General features: G+C 39.0%; 1 long non-coding RNA gene across 1 annotated transcript in view; it reads left to right on the top strand.

Moving 5' to 3' along the window:
* The window catches only part of LOC110401429, a 37,953-nt gene that overhangs the window by 2,965 nt on the left and 18,439 nt on the right, over positions 1 to 16,549 (top strand). The gene's annotated exons all lie outside the window — the stretch shown is intronic.

Below are 16,549 nucleotides of genomic sequence, written 5' to 3'. Positions count from 1 at the left end.
TGAAGGAGTTGATTTTTCAGTTCACTTTTTATTGAAATGAAACTGTTTAGTTGCTATTTATTTTCCTTGAATACATGAGAATTTTGTGTTATTATTATGTAAGTAAAATGTTAAAATGTTGAAGGATAAATAAGTACTGGATGTAGATCAGCCTTAAAATATGCTAGATTTCCATTTCATTTTGAAAAATCTTCATTCCAGCTACTTTTATAAAAGAAGGATATTGCAATATGTAAATTACTTGCTCAAAGTAGGAGTATTAATGTTTAAGATGGAAAGGTTTTACTTATTAAGAGTAGGGATATCTTACTTTCAAAGATAATGCTCTTAAAAAATAGGGACATGTCTTAAGAATTGCCCTTAGTCATGAAAATATTGCATTTGTGACAAGCAGTGAAACTTGCAGGCATGTAAGGAGAGATGATAGAAGCAATATTAGCTGTGCAGAAGTAGTCTATGCTAGTTAATCTAGGACACCTCTACAGGCAATTGAGACATACAGGATGCTCCACAAGGAAATTCAAATTGTCCATCTCAGGAGTTTAAGGAGTGGATGGCATTGCTTGTCTGTGTCAGCAAAACAGCATATTCATAGAGCAATCACTTGTCTATTTACTGCCTAATATTCTTAGATGTACTACAGCAGTGCCGTTTGGGAAATGAATTATCACGTAAGTGATAAATCCAACTTGGGCTACGTTTTTTTCCCTTGGTAATGCATCCATTCTGTACCCCACACAAACACATCCAATGAAGTTGACTGTTTTCCAAAGGATTGTTTCTCATATATTTCAGAAAGTAAGAGAGCTGAGGGTCTAATTATTAAAAAAATGCTTGTTATTGGATAGCATCTGTCATGTAGCTTACACATCTGTTCGTATTGCAGTAATGCAGTTCTTCCTCGGCATGTCTTCTTCCTCTATTAGTTTGATGATAACCAGGAGGAGATGTCTTCCAAAGAGGCGACAAAAAAACTCAACTAAATTAGAAAATCCTACAGATGCCCTGAATAAATGAATAGCGTTTTTCCTTAGGTCGTTCTTTTTGTTTCTCTTTTTGTTTCATTTAGATTTCTGGAGCTGCCAGAGAAAAGGAATTTAATTCAGTAATACAATAAAACTTCCATTTTATAGCGAGTTGTTCTTTATCTTTTTTCTTCCTCTAGGCTAGATGTTGCCACTTTGTGGTTTTCCTTCTGCTTTCTGACTGGTTTTTCTCTATGTGTATTTGGTTACCTGTGCCCAAAGGCTGTCTGTGTATTTGGGAATAACCCATGGGTCTTCTGATTTTTGCCATATGGTGTACTTCTCAGTGTTATATCCTTGAGAATATATTCATCCGCACGTGGCCTCAAATGCAATTATGACAATGCTCATTGTGTACATAGCAATAAGCATTTCCAAATAGCTGTCTGAAGTTTCTTAGTGGATCTGCCCTCTGGTGGAATGACTTGACTGTTTTCATATACTTCCTTGGGCAGGTGCAGGGTAGTGTGTTTTGGAGTATATGAGCATTCTCAGGAAGAAACTTGTGGTATCTGTGTATAAAACACATGTCCATGCAAGAGCCAGCAGTGTGCCCAGGTGGCCAAGAAGGTCAACAGCATCCTGGCTTGTATCAGCAATAGCACAGCCAGCAGGAGCAGGGAGGTGACTGTCCCTCTATGCTCAGCTCTGGTAAGGCTGTGCTCAGTGTTGTTTCCCTCACTACGAGAGGGATATAGAGGCCCTGGAGTGTGTGTTCCGAGAAGGGCATGGAGCTGTGAGCAATCTGGAGCACAAGTGTGATGGTGAGTGGCTGAGGGAGCTGAGATGATTCAGTCTGGAGGAGTCTCAGGAAGGGCCTCATGGCTCTCTACAACTGCCTGACAGGAGGTTGTGGTGAGGTGGGAGTCCTCTTCTCTCGAGTAACAGTGGTAGGATGAGAGGGAATGGCCTCCAGTAAAGTCAGGGGAGATTCAGGTTGGATACTAGGCCTTGAATGCCTCCAAGGAGGGGGCATCCAAAGCCTCACTGGGCAACCTGTTCCAGTGTCTCACCACCCTCACAGTAATGGATTTCTTCCTAATATCTAGTCTAAATCTACCCTCTTCCAGTTTAAAGCCATTTCCCCTTGCCCTACTGCTACCTGCCCTCATAAAAAGTCCCTCCCTGGTTTCCTGTAGGCCCCATTCAGGTATTGGAAGGCTACTGTATGGTCCCCTCTCAGCCTTCCCTTCTCCAGGCTGAAGAGCCCGAGCTCTCTCAGCCTATCCCTGCAGGGGAGGTGCTCTAGCACTCTGATTGTCTTTGTGGCCCTCCTCTGGACCCGCTCCAACATCTCAGTGTCCTTCTTGTGTTGGGGGCCCCAGAACTGGATGCAGTACTTCAGGTGGGGTCTAACAGGAGCAGAGGGTCAAAATTACCTCTCTTGACCTGCTGGCCATGCTTCTCCTGATGCAATCCAGGATACGGTTGGCCTTCTGGACTGCAAGCACACAGTGCTGGTTTATGTTGAGTCTTTCATCAACTGACACCCCCAAATCCTTCTCCTCAGGGCTGTTCTCAAGCCATTCTCTGCCCAACTTGTATTTGTGCTTGCAGGTTTGTGTATGTGAATAATGTAATGAATAATGTAAGATCTTGTCATGTTACTACACAGCACACCTGTGGTGGCAGTTTCCCGTATGGCCCCTCAGTTCCAGTACAGTAGCTTTCCACATTATGTATGTTTATTTCACTCTCTCAGTTAGTAAGTGATTTTGCTCAGCCAATTATCCTCACTCCTTACCTCCCACTGTGTTCTGTCTGCCTCTCAAAACAGAACAAAACCTAATTCCTTTGCAAACAGCAGAAAGCAATCCCTCTCCAATTCAGATTGCCCTCCCACATTATTTGGTCAAATGACTGAAGTACTTGAGGTCCATCACCAATGGAGTTCTGCAGCATGTGGTAGTGAGTTCTGCAGGCACTGGGGGGGGAAAAGCAGCCTTCCAGCTGGCTGTCACACTGTCGATGATTTTGCCCCACCTTGCTTACAGAGAATGCACAAAAAGTGATCCTACTGTAATGGAGTAAGAACTATTATGTGTTGTAAATGTTGAGCTGGAAGAACCAATCTACATCTGGGAGAAGGTACTGAAGACCAGGCTTCACTTTAGCCCATGTGGCTGGCTAGATTAGCTCTAAGCCTTGTCCGTTGCTGATACCAGTTCCACTGGTCTTTCTCTGCGTTTGCAAACGTCTTATTTTGCTAGACTGAGTTGAGATGAATTATCTAGATTTCCATAAAATCAGAACATTCATCATTACTTTCTTCATTGTGATCATAGAACTTAGGAGCCCTTCTCTCCTAGGGAGGGATATCACGTAATGTCCATAATTTCTGTGTAATTACTATGAGGTCCAAAGCCTTATTTAGAAAACCTAAATAAATCAACTGCATGTTCTTTATGTGGTTTTATGAAACAGGAGAGCAAAAGCTCTGCGCGTGTGCTGCAATGAATATGTATCTTGTTATTGAAATGGGAGCTGTGATATTTGTTCATGGGAGAAGATAATCAGCTAATTGGCACTGATTTTGAGTTACCTCGGTTTGCTGGCTGATAATTCACAGAATGGGGGTGGCTGCGCATCTGCTTTAGACATGGCGATATGAGAAGATGATGGGACATGATGAGTTTCCATACTCAAAGTTAAGTTTTCTTTATTATCCCCATCTCTAATACAAAACTCTTAAGTGCTTAGTTAAGTTCTGTACTGCAGTAGAAGTTTAAAATACCAGCAGAAGAGCTTTCCTCAAGCAAAAATTGTAAGATTCAGATGCCTATCGCTTTTTGAGTGAAATTCTCTATTTTCTTTCTTAGTCGTAATGAAATTACTCAAGATAAATTTCAGTTTCAAGTGAGTCTCTTTTCATACTGCAAGCAAAATTAAGAAGAAATATTTTATCTTCTATATGTATTTGCCTTTAATAAATACTCAATTTTAACAAATGCTTGACATTCTCAGATAATTTCCCAAGGAGTCTAACACATGAACTGGGGTGCTAGTCTCCACTGGTAGGTTCTTCAGCTCATTGATTCTTTCAGTTCTGGCAAGTTGCTCACGTTATTTACACCTGCCAAACAAAAGATGGTAATGGAGTTTTAGCAGCCATTTGTAACCTCTGAATGTCAGAGAAGTATCATCCTACTATGGAATAGAGGTGGGATAACTTATTTTCGCACTCTATTGTATGCTCTAATAATTACACAGAGGAAGAGATTTTGAGTAGTTGTTGGACATCATCAGGTTTTGTTCTTGTATTAATTTGCACAGAAAAGAAAAATAATACAAAAATAGTTCCATTATTAAAAACAGCAGTGGAATTCATGGGACATTAAACTTCCCTAATTATTATAATCTAAATTTACGACATTAATACCCAGAAAACCTATTATGACTAAAAGCTTTTAAGCAGGAAAGAATTAAAACCACTAAATTCCATTAGTGACATCTGATATAGTACCACATTAAGCAAGATAAACACCACCCTGGTGTCTTAGTTGGTTAGATGCGCTAACATTAAATACATTCATTTCTTTTTATTTTATTAATCCTTTTAAGAAAAGCCCACCAAATATCAAATGAGGAAGAGGATAATGTTACTCTTCCGGAGGCCAATCTAAAGCACAGAGAAGCAAATACAAATCACTTAGTTCTTTTGGGTTTGATCAGGCTTGGTTTTGTTTGCTTGTAGTGAAGCCATACAGATAAGAGAAAATTAAGCAGACCTACAGCAAGTCAAGCAGTTCTACATTTTGCTCTGCAAGTAATACATGCCCATTCCTTTACAATCTGCGGTGCCATTCTCTGCAAGCTGGGAGAACAGAGTGTAGTCCTAAATATTATTTCTTGGATCTGGACTGTATTTGGACTTGCTATATTTAGGTACTGTAAACATATCATCCTTCTTCCTTCACAGCCAGCTAAGTATTACGTAGCAAGAATAATATCTAGGAATGATGCTGGATGGTGCATTAGATATGACAAAAGATAAAATGCACCTGGGAAGAATCAGGTAGGATACTGGGAATAATTTCTTGTCTGAAAGAGTGGTGGTGCATTGGAAGAGGCTGCCTAGGGAGGTGGTGGGGTCACCATCTCTGAAGGTGTTCCAGGAAAGAGTAGATGTCAAACTGAGTGGTGGTGGTGAAGGGCTGATGGTTGGACCAGATGATCTTAGAGGTCTTTACCACCTTAATGATTCTGTGATTAAAATGCTCAGTTACTATTTGTTTTATTCTTTTTTTTTTATTTCTTGAATAGTAGGCAGCTAATCTCAACCTTAAGTTTTGTTCGCTTTGACTACGTCTACTTTTCTGAATAGCGTGCACTTAACAAGGAAAAGAAAATCATTTTATCTTATGCTAGTTTACATAGATGTTGCCTGTTATTTTGCACTGAAATTATTTTTATCAGCCCTTTGCAGACCATGCTAGTAACATATTTTCATAATAAGTACTAAAGTCACATGTTGCAATGTTTCCAGACAAAATAAATTCATCCTTGGTTATTTTACAATGTATATCATGTTCTGCATTGTTTGGATTCATTGATAAGTCTTAGAGCAATATATTAACAGTAAGTACAATTTTCTTGCAATATGCTTTGGAGTTTGTTCATTAGGGAAATACATCTTCTAAGATAATTAAAATCAGATCAGGTAGCAGGGGAAGGAGAGAGAGGAATAAAAGAAAAAAAACTGAGAAAATAAATAAAATGAGAATGGAGAGTAATTGTCATTGTGGAGGATGTTCAGGAAGGACACAGGTAGAGATTAGTGGGAAGGCAGCTGCTGAGAGTTCAAAGCCAGGGATACTTAGAGAAGGTATCTAAAAAATTCTCCTCTGAGATTGCCAGTAATCATACCTGAATAGATATGCTTTTATTTTAAGAAAATCCTAAAGTCTAATTCAATTTTCTCTTACCAGGGGCAATTCCAATTGCCATCAGGGAAAATTTGGGGTGGGAAAAAATGTATTTCATCATTTTTAGGTTGCATATACATTTCCATGTGGAAAAAGATAGTACCTAGGACAACAACTCCCTAATGCCAGCACCAGCTTTTAGGTGCTACCATTGCATAAATGTTAAGTAATTGAAGCTACGTGTCCCATGTTTCCCGAACCCTTTGTAGTTCAGTTCATGCCCCCTGCTTTTTGTAGATGCAATTAACTATGTTAATTGCTCATCTCCTTTTCAACTGGGTCAAGGAAATTATCCACTTTGCTTTGCTAGCTATCAAACACATGGAAGATGAAGAAAGCTGAAATTAAGACAATTTTTTAATATTAATTTTGCTTGAACGTAGTAGGAGGAGTTCTAATGAGTGCAGTCAAAAAGACGAGTTGTTTCTGCTAAGATAGATCTACATTTATATGTATTAATATTAGATGATTGATGTCCAATGTACATAATGCGAGGAGTCCTTCCAAAATTAACTCTTACAACTACTGACTGCTGCCACATGCTAGACCGAAACTGTCATTCTTAGATTTTTAAGATCATTTTTGGCTTTTTCTGGTGTGCTGAGGAAGGGGTATTTTCTTAATTAAGAAAATTAATTAATTTTCTATATTATTATTATATTTCTTATTGTTCTATTATTCTTAATTTTTCTTAATCATTCTGCTCAACATTTGCATAATTTGAACTTCCAGTTCCAGATAAAAAATGGAAGCATTAAAACATAATGAAAATCTGTCTGTATCTAACCATTCTCATCATCCTGATACGTGACTGCCTTACCAAGTCTTCAGAGCACAAACAAGAATCTTCTTCTTTCTATCCTTCCTCTTATGATGCTTATATGTTAACTCATATCTGTTTATGAAGAGGCCTTAGTAAAATTGAAAGCAATGATAGCAAAATATAAGGGAGAAAAAGCATATTCTGAGGATTTTTTGTAGATCTTCCGGAACAAGAAAGATGCTTTGTAAAATGCATCTAAACTGACAGGAAGAAAATCTATAATAGCCTCTTAATAAACCATGTCTCTTTCTAAATATTGCGTTTGCAAAAGTCTGTTAGTGATTTCCCTGCAGAATTCTAACTCAGGTCCTCTCTCCTGCTTTGAAGGTTCTAAGTAATGTTGATTTCTTAAAGGCAGAGTCCTAATTCTTAATTTTTTATTTTTTATTTTGCTTTAAAATGAGGCATCCCAAAAGATTTCAGGAGCACTTAGTGTACTCTAGGAACCTTCCTAAGCATCCTTTTAATTTCCGCAGCCAAAGATACATCTGGACCTTTTTGTAAATCTTACTTTGAAAGTCCAAAACTTCTGATTTTGCTCAGATGTTCCTTGACGGTTTTGAGAAATGCAAACTCTATCTCATGATGCATAAAGTATTGCACTTAATTGCCTGAGAGGCTCTGTGTGCTCCCATTGCACCCAGTTCTGCAGAAAGTGGAAGCCAGGTGAAATCCAGGCACAGAAGTAGCAATGTAGTGGTAAAGACAGTGATCATAAAAGGCAAAAAAATAAATAAATAAAAAAAATCCATATCTTTCTTTCCAGATGGTATTTTTCCTTTTTATCGGAAATGTTTGTTGGTTTAATTCCTGAGTAGTTGGCAGGTCTGTAGTTGCTTTGTAAGAGATCTGACAGAGCAGACGTAGAGCTAAAATATAAGCAGCTTGGGAAACATTGCATAGCAGCAGATCAGGTAAGAAGAATAAATTGTATGCTATTGCTGCTCCCAAAATCCTAACTACTTTGGGTTGATAAAGTATTATTCTGTTTCAAATGACTTAAGAGGAACATTTCTGCTCAGCTATATTTGGAACAGGAGTAGGCTTATTCTTAATTCTCTGGGGACTTTACAGTGATTCTGTGAACAACAGGAGGCAAATCTGCAGGTTTTCCCATTAAATTCATGCTGGTATGTTCTTGTCTCTGTATTTTTATCTTGGATAAGGTAGCATCCCAGGTGCAAAAGCCAATCTTTTGATGTAAAATGTATACAAGGAAAGTATTTTGTGTAGGAACCATGCATCTGTTGGCTAGGGATTGAATGCCTATGCTGAGTATAAAATGTAATTCTCGTAGACTTTTGTAGCCTTGAAATATTTTTCAGGCATCGTACATATACTACTGTAGAAGGAAAAATGCCTTTTTTCAAAGATACACCAACCTCACAAATATGCCCCTTTCTTCAAGGGAAAGTTTGAAGGCATGGCCTGAAAAGAGCAGGTTCTAGGACACTTAAAAAAGTCTCATGTCCTGCTGCGGCAACCCTGTTGGATCTTGTGTGGTCAGTCACTACAGGATGAAATGGTGAAGGGATTAAGAATGACCTTGTGTTCAAGAACACTGAAAAAAGCCATAGCAAGTAATAGTGACCGATGCATTGCAGCAGAAGTCTAAGGCCATAGGAATTGAAAGAAATGGCAGTAACGTAGCAGCCATTGCTTGAAGATATTAAAAATGTTCCCAGATACTAACTCATCCACTGGGCTGTGAATAAGTAGAATTTGTACTGGTCTGTTGCATTTTGACAGTCTACCCTTCTATTAATTTAATGCTAAATTTACCCTAGGCAGCTGTAGTTTTAGGACTGATCAAAACTTAAACCAGCAACATGATGCAAAATGTAAATATTCATTCTGTCCCGTGCTGGATGAATTAATTAATTTTAAATCTCCTTGAAAGAAAAGTGAAGTATTATTAACTTAATTCTTGGACCCAAACTTGGATTAAAATCAGCATTAAAATTTTTGGTTTTGGAGAACACACTTTTTTCTTAATGTACTTTTTCATTTGGAATTGCAGCTGTACCAGAACAGGTTATTGTAAGTACCCTTGCAGGATTAGTCCTAGGACTGGAATAAGCAGCCCATCAAACTCTTATATAACAGTCCAGCTCAGTGCTAAGATTCTTCAGCCTCTGATGTGAAAAGTGTGTTAAGGTTGGCTTAAGTGCAGACTTGTCTCTATAGTTTTGGTCTCCATCTGAACTATATTTTGAGTTTGAAACTTCTGTGTTTTCCTCTTCACCCTTTGCAAAGGGTTACAGCAAGACAACTAGTGACAGGACATTGCTCTTGCCTTCTTAGACTGAGGTAGAAACGGAAACAGGTGAGTGAAATGCTTGCTTACTACTGCCCTTGGTTTTCTAGCTGGATCTAGCTGTTTCCATTGTACAGTAAATAAAGGAGGATGCCTAACCAGTCATGAATGACCACTTAATCTTCTGAGTGACACAATGTTTGAGAGTAATAGTAGGTGAGCAGATGGGAAGAGTGACTAATCTAATTAGGTCTTCAGTCAGGGTGAGGAATAAGTAATTTCAGAAAATAATACAGCAGAACGTTGAATTTCAGGCCACACAGATGGGAAGAGAAAGGCCAGGACCCAGAGAGATGTGCTCAGCAAGCCAGTAAGAGGTTGAAAGAGTGCAGAAAGAAATGAATGCTCAGGAGAAAATGTAATGTAGCCAAAGGGCTTTGGTGTATTATATAGCAAAAAAAAAAAAGAAGAAGAAGAAAGGAAAAGCCCCAGCCATTTTCAAGCTGAGGGAAAGGAAATTACGGAATCATAGAATCATTAAGGTTGGAAAAAACCACTAAGATCATCTAGCCCAACCATCACCACCAACTGAATACAGAAGTGCAAGAAGCAATCAAAGAGAAAACAAAACACGTATTCCAGAAATGTCGGCGCTTGGTCCCGTTACAGAATTCCCCCAGTCAGTGTGGCATCAGAATAGCAAGTTCTCAGAATAGCAAGTTAGCAAGTTCTTAGAATAGCAAGTTCTTCTTATTGTGTTTTACACACACCTTATATATCCTTCACACGTAAGTAGTAAATCCACTCACGGTTAATTATCCTTAAGTTCTTCACAACAACGTAGATAACAAAGGGTTGCTTAACTGTCCCAGAAGTGACCACATTAGCTGTGCGTACTAAAGACTATTCTGTCTACACCTTAGCCCTGTCTCCAGACTCCGGAGGCCTCATAGAGATAAGATCTACCAGAGACTGTTGGGCTCTTTGTTGTTAAATCTCCCCACACACAGAAAGACCATTACAGCCTGCATTGTGAAATTTTTTGGGAAAAATTGCTCTGAAATAGCAATTAAATGAAGAGTTGTATGGAAGTATAGACAACTAAGAAGGCATTTTGTAGTGTTTGTACATGTGTGTTCATACATATATACTGGCAGTGAGGCTAATTTAGTTGTGGTGGAGAGTAACTTCCTTTCACTGCGAAGTAGATGTTGTCTTGTTGCTTTCAGGAGGGTTGCAGAAAGACTGTTAGTGAATTAGGGAGTTAGGGGCCCTGAGTTGGGTCTTAGTTTAACTGTCCACTAAATTGCTTAGCTTATCTTCACTGCCAGATGAATTAGGGAGTCAGGGGCCTTGGGTTGGGTCTTCACTGCCAGACATTGTTTAGTTTAGCTCTCCATTATCAGATTGATGCAAGTCAGTAAGAGAAGAACAGGAAAACAGTGAAGGGGGAACGAGTATGATAAGAAACTACAAAGGCATGCAAGATAGGAGAGCCTCCCCTGGGACAAAGGTCAAGATGAAGACTCCTGACTTCATCCAAGAACGCCCACTGAATGGGGAGGAAGATGTCGAGCCTTCATCCAGCGACCACCAGAAGGGGCTACAATGCATGCGCAAAGGGGAGGAAAAGTAATGAATATGTAACCGGGCTCAATGAATATGTATAAGTTTGGCTTTTAAATGTCTAACACTTTTGTCTAGGGGTATGCGAGTTTGGTAGGGTGGTGACCCCCTCGCATCCGGTGTGGGCGCAGCAACCGTAATAAACATACCTGCTTTATAACCTAATCTCGGGTTATGGAGTTTGATTCCGCAAGTCATTAGTAGGAGAAAAATGAGTTTTGTGGTAAGGAAAAGATTAATTCCCAATTCAAAATTACACCAGAAATCTTTACTCAGATGCCGAGTTTCAGTTGCCAAGTGCTCAGGCTTTGTTTGGGACCTCTGAGGCTGAGTTCCAAGTACTGAAAACACTGATAGAAAGTGAAGTAAGACATCTCTGGAACATTGTGCTAAAGTCTGTATTTGTTTCTTTTAGAGTGATGGGGTGCATAAAAGGGAATGGGTGGATTTTCCATCTAACTTCATAGTCCCCAGTACACCATGCATTTGGATGTCCAGGTTAAGAATTAATTTAAAATTTACTAGAATAATACATTATAAAATCAAAAGTGATGTGATAGGAATGGTTGCTCTTGTTTTAAACTCCATTTGTATCATAGAAACTGGCCTTCAGCTACATAACAAAACAGATCCTGGTATTCTCTCCTCTTCGCATTACCTCCAGTGATAATATTTTTGCATTAAGATAAAGCTCAGTGTTAGCTGAAGTCTCAAAATCACGGTTTACAAGAGGCAGAAATGCTTGAACCAGTCAAATTCCAATACCTTCATTCAACTCGGGCTATGTTTTTTATTGTAACCACTGAAAGATGCCTTATTTCAACACAGCCAATTTCAAGTCGAATTCAGAATGTGAGCAGAGATAAGTAATCCTGATTGAGTCTCCAAAGGATGTCTTAGTGATAGAATTTCTCTTGCAGCTCTGTGCCAAAACATTACATTATGGCCTGTCAACTGTTTAGCCGTAATTACAGCTTCTCTATTTTGTTCCTACATGGGGATTTTTCTCTTACAATTTTTAATTTCCCAGGAGCTCTCATTAACGGTTGAAACCATTTGCTTGATTTCCCTTTATTAAGTATACTGAAAAGTCAGCTATTTTGGGAATAAAATACAATTTCTTTATTAGGAAAACGTGTTTATTCCCTGTGCAGTATTTCTGCTTTATTCTTGTTCCCTTCTCTGAATGTAAATGTTTAGGATAGATAAATAAACTTGGAAATCATTTTTTCTCCCAATCATTTTATTCTTTCCAGTGTAGCATGTATGTTGAATTATTTATCAAATTAGTATGGTAATGAAGTACAAATTTAGGGCAGATTATAATTTTTAGTCTCAGATCGAGGTCTCTAAGTGATGGCAGAAACACCTTTTCCTTTGTTTTTCAGAGTCTACTGTTGTCCTTGTTTTGCATCAGTTCAATTCCCCCCTTTCTTCCCCTTGATCTAGGAAAGACAGAGTATGGCAGTAACAAAATGGCCAGCTGAGTTGCATATGCTCATGATGCTATTCCTCCTATCCACATCTCTGTTGGAATTTGAGCGCTCCTTTAACTTAATATTACTACCAGTCGCTATTTGTATTCTAGTATCATCTCTAAAACCTCTATAAACAATATAGGTTTTGTCCTACTGTGCTAATATTGTGTGTGTGGACAGTGATCTGCTCATGGAAGTTACAGTACTGAGTCACTTGTCCAGGATCACAAATTGAAGTTAAAAAATCTCCCTTAATTACACATTCATTATCTGTCAGACCACACTGCCTCCATTGGTTAATGTCTTGCTTATTTTGAAGTTCTCTTTTGCTTCAAATATAGCAACTGTCTTGAATTCCAAACTCAAGGTTTGACAATGTTTTTCCATCAACAGAATTGTGATTGCTCTGCTCATCATGATATCCTTCATCTCTTTCCCTGTCTGCTCTTATGCAAACCTTGATGTCTTCTCAGGGCTTGAAGACATTTTCTTATTTATTTATTTGTTCATTGATTCACTAATGCAAAGAGAGCTTACAGTGTGTAAGATGGATAAGAGACCAGAGGTCTTGAGGACAGATTATTTTCCATGTTTTCCTCTTTAGATTTCTGAGCTGAGCGTATTTGGACAGCCATGACTAAAATGGAACCAAAACCATGAGCATAATAGCCCAGATTCTAACTTCTTTTATAATAACCCAGATCAGACCAGTCTGAGGCATTCAGATCTCTCCCTTGTGTGGTGAAATACCTGGCACAGACATACGCTAGAGAAGACTTCTGTGCATTGAAGTGCCAGGCCATTTTCTCCAGGAGAAGTCAGCAGGGAGCTAAAACAATATTTCAGCTGCCGTATACTCCCTGAGGAAAGCCCATGGCATGGGGAGCAGACTACACTGTTTTCTGCCCTGTAATATCTATGTGGAAACGGCAGATTGCCTGGCAGTGGGTGCCTGGAGGAAAGGCTGGGTCCTTCAGGAGCACTTGGTTTGTGCTGCTCCATCAAGAAAACTGAATTAATTTTCTGTTTCTCTGCAGTGCTTCCCATCTGCTGCATGGCTATGAATAACAGGATGGGGAGAGCCAGAGGAGTGCTTTGCTAGCTGGCTGAGCAGGAAGCCTTGGAGTGTAGGTTATGGAGAGAGGCTGTTGTGCAAATACACTTCCTATGAAGACCCTTTATCCTTTCCTTTAGCACTTTCCCTATCCACATGATGCTCTCTACATCAGTTAGTGTATCCTCCTTTTGGTGAAGGTATTTAAAGCCCTGGATATGGCTGTTTTTCTCCTGTGTGAAACCACTCAGTTGTAGAGCTCAGAGTACTCTGCAAACATTAACTTTTTATTATAATCATTATACCTGTAATTTAGGTAAATTATGCATCAAATTTACATGTAATTAAATGAAGGTCAAGAAAGCCTGCAAATGACTCAGATTGGCTGGGAAGGGATCTAAAGCTGCTGTCAATCAAAAGCAGAGACAAGTATGTATTATCTAACACACAGTTTTCGCAGCAGACAGCTGGCTATGGAGTAGACTCCAACTGAGGTGCCCAAAGAGGTGCCCCCTTTACAAAGCAAAGGGGGAAGAAAGTATGGAATCTGTTTGAAGAATAGTGCTGTGAAATTCTTGATTCCCAGGTGCTTCTCCAGGGATCTAGGACCTCTATGTTTAGGATCTGTTTCTTTAAGATACGATTTGCAGCCCAGAGTCCTTGAGTGAAAGCCCTACTGGTATTTCTCCAGGTGTAGCTACCACCAGCTCCCCATCCCCTTATTATTAAGGAGAATATAATTAGCTCTGTAAATTATGTGTTACAGAATGCATCTGCTCTCTGCTATGTTTTGCCAAGTAATAAAGCAGTTGCTAACTGAGTTTTTTAGAGAAAGTGTTACTAACAAATGGTTGCTGAATTAGGAAAGCAAAGCTAGGAAGAATCTAAGTTCAGATTGATTTGTGCTTTGGACAAAGTGGGTCCATGTATCTGTAAGGTCCTGCTCACGTTCAGTCTCCATTTTGGAAAGTAAAGCTGAAATGAAAGCACTCTGCTGAGCTTATCTGGGGGTGAAAGAGAAGAATCCCTTTGAATTGCATTCTTCTAGTGGCTCCCATCAAGTAACACTGCACTGCATAAGCAAGTGCATGAAAATTGCACATAGATGCTGAAAGTAGTAAAGATTTTCCAGTTCCACACTGCTTTTAACAGGAGCATTGAAAGTAATCTATCGTGATGGAACGCAACAGTGTGCATATAGTGGAGACAGCATCAATTCTTTGGTACCTTATCTTGATGGCTTAGTATACTCATTTTGATGCACTGTATTTCTGTGTTTACAAGTCTTGCCCTTCAAATATTCCTGTAAGTGAAAAGAAATGCCTTCTCCTTTTCCTGTCAGGTGTATGATCAGACAGAGCCACTGACAACTCAAAAAATAGGGCAACGGGGCAATACACTGAAAATCGCCTGTAAACGTAATGAATATAATGATTAGAAGCCCTCTCCAAACTGGAAGGGAATGGTGCATATGGTCCTAAATGTAAAAAGCACTTAGGCATCAGATATTGGTTAAATGCTGGAGTAAAACTGAGGCAGCTGATAGCTGCAGAGCTGTTTACTGCTAGACATACTCCAGTGCAATGAACGTTATTCTCAAAAAGATAAAACCACACAATGAGCTATAACATAAAATCGGAAAAAAAAAAATATTGCTTCCTTCTCCCATGAGGGTTGGCAGCTATTGTGGTTCTATTTTGTTAGGCTATTCCGTGACTTTGTTTGGGGAGATTAAAAAAAAAAAAGATGAATGAGAATGGGTCTCTATATTCTTTGCTGCAGAAAATTATCCAGCAATTGGATGTGTTCAGATGAACTGCAGCGTCCAGCTCAGTATGGAAACATATAGCAATGCTCCCAGGAAAACTGAGGCCAGAAAAATACCCTCACTCTGGGACTTTGGTTTAAATCTCCTATTATTTCCACTGCTTGAATGCAAAAAGGATAGATACTAGTGGTAGTGCTTATAGGGTAGGGCAACAGTACTCAATAGAGGAGCATTTTGAGGGACACCCTCCTACCTCCTGTGGAGACCTTAAATAATTTATATTGTGTTTTTACATCCGTACGTTTTTAATGCATTTTGACCCATTCTGGTGGCAAGAAAAGTAAAGACTGTATAGAAATACTGTAGTGGTTACTGAAACAAGTTTCCTGCTGTGGATTATGCTCATTATTAATAATTATCTCCTCATGATTAGTCACTTGAGTGACACATTGTTTTTCTTCTCCAGTTTGGATGATTAGAACTGTAAGAAAACAGAGCGGTAAGTATGAGCCAGAGTTACTCTGATTCTCCCAGAGAAAGGGAAATAGAAAGTTCTGGGAGCAGAATCCATTTATCACAGCAAGGTTCGAGGGCTATGCATTACTATTTCTCCTTTTGAGTAGTGCCTTATACAAAAAAAAATCAGTAAGTGTGGAAAAAAAATAGAGGGAAGAAATTAGGATTCAAACAACTTTCAGTATGTTTCTATATGAATGGAGCATAATTTATCTAAGCATTAATATGAAGAATAGGGTGAGAATGAACCTAACAGTGTGATAAATCTGGTTTTCCATTTAATCAAAATGTTGAGGAACATACTCTTGCACTGTAGATTCAGCTTCTGCTGATAGTATAGAATAATAATGTTTCATTCACTAGGTAATTATTTTCTTCTGTTTAAAAAGCATCAGGTCTTTATAGAGGGGGGGGAAAAGTCAAATAAATTAAACATGAAGAAATCTGGGCAACTTGAACACGTAAGCATTGATATGATCTTTTCTGTTACAGGAGAATTTGATATTTGGGACTTCTCACATATTTTCCTGCTGTTTGCACACACCCAATTCTTTGCCTGAAACACTAATTTCAAATTCCACAACGATGAACAGATAAATCTGGGAGCAAAAAATACGAATAGGAAAATCGTAGCAGCTCTGATGGATGTAACTTGAGAAATAGCTTTTAATATTTTTGAGACATTTTCTTTGAGCCAAATGGTCTCATCCTTATCTACAGGCCAGTGGCTCCACCTGCAAACCCCCAAGGTTTACCCCAGGCCAAGAGGGTTATCACAGACCCAAATATGCTGTATCTCACTGGAGAGGCAGAAATGTGTGTGTGCAGATGGCTTATGCCATCTCCATGGCCAGAAGATACAGGTTCACCCTCAGCTCTCCATGTCTCTGGTGGTGAGAGCCCCATTGGCTGCAAGTGGACTTATGTTTCTCAAAAAAAAAAAAAAAAACCATTTGGAATTTGGTCATGAAAGACTATTTTAGTGAAATAGCATCTTAATGTAGAAAGAAGACAAGGGAGAATGGAAAACAGGAAAATAAAATCAAGCCCCCAAATCAACACTAAGAGAAGAACGTG

Source organism: Numida meleagris, chromosome 6, assembly GCF_002078875.1.
Source record: "Numida meleagris isolate 19003 breed g44 Domestic line chromosome 6, NumMel1.0, whole genome shotgun sequence".
In the NCBI taxonomy this organism is placed as follows: domain Eukaryota; kingdom Metazoa; phylum Chordata; class Aves; order Galliformes; family Numididae; genus Numida; species Numida meleagris.
The sequence above is the reverse complement of the archived record's forward strand: the minus strand, read 5'-3'. Positions and strand labels throughout refer to the sequence as shown.